This window comes from Octodon degus, unplaced genomic scaffold, assembly GCF_000260255.1.
Source record: "Octodon degus isolate 3935 unplaced genomic scaffold, OctDeg1.0 scaffold00076, whole genome shotgun sequence".
Classification (NCBI taxonomy): Eukaryota; Metazoa; Chordata; class Mammalia; order Rodentia; family Octodontidae; genus Octodon; species Octodon degus.
In genome coordinates, this window is record NW_004524652.1 from 9,393,820 (window position 1) to 9,394,835 (window position 1,016).

General features: G+C 35.7%; 1 protein-coding gene across 2 annotated transcripts in view; it reads right to left on the bottom strand.

Annotated features, from left to right (window-relative positions):
• Positions 1-1,016, bottom strand: part of Naa25 (N(alpha)-acetyltransferase 25, NatB auxiliary subunit) — a 72,951-nt gene that overhangs the window by 17,551 nt on the left and 54,384 nt on the right. The window lies entirely within an intron of this gene.

A 1,016-nucleotide genomic window follows, 5' to 3' on the forward strand; every position in this document is an offset into this window, starting at 1 on the left:
CCCTTCATCAAAAAATTTCATAAATTCGGGGCCACGATGATGGCTTGGTGGAATATGCGCTTCCCTGACAAGTGCAAGGGCCTGAGTTCAATCCCGGGTTCCACCAAATAAATAAATAAATATAAATAAATAAATAAATAAATAAATTCATAAAATCAAGAGACCAAAAAGTAAAAAAAAAAAAAAAAAAAAACCCATAGCTTTCTACCTCAGTAAATACTGCATAATATTTCCTGCCACATATTTGCTCAGTAAAAACAATAAAAAATAAATAAATGGAATGTAGTTTTCAAATAGAAGAAGCAAGCTGGGTGAGGACTGATTAGGTTTACTTAAAGTTGGCAGAAATCAGGAGAAACCAGGTACAACAGTATTCTTTTAGACCCAGTAAAAACAGATTTCATTTAAAATCAGATGTAAGAGCTATATTCAACCTTCCACAGATTCAACCAACTGTACAATGAAACTATACCGGGGATAAAACAAGTCTGTACTGAAGGGGCCGGGGAGATGGCTCGGTAGAATAAGTGCTTCCCTGGCAAGCTCAAGGGCCTGAGTTCAATCCCCAGTTCTGCAAAAAAAAAAAAAAAAAAAAGTCTGTGCTGAACACATTAAGATTTGCTTAAGACTGGGGATATAAACCAGCAGAGTAAGTACCTGCCTGGCAAGTGCACAGTCCCGAATTTGATCCCCAGTACCAAAAAACAAAACAAAAAAGATTTGCTTGTCTACGGCCATACCACCCTGAACGCGCCCGATCTCGTCTGATCTCAGAAGCTAAGCATGGTCGGGCCTGGTAAGTACTTGGATGGGAAAAAAGATTTGCTTGTCATTAAGATCAAAATAGTATAACAAACATTTAACATTTATATTGTACTGAATATGTCAATAATGTAGAGATTATATAAAATATGCCAGATGTGTACATGTCCCATGCAAAAACCATACAATTGTTAAAATATAATCTAATTTTTAAATGTTCTTTATCATATTATGTAGGGACTTAAGGTTCAACA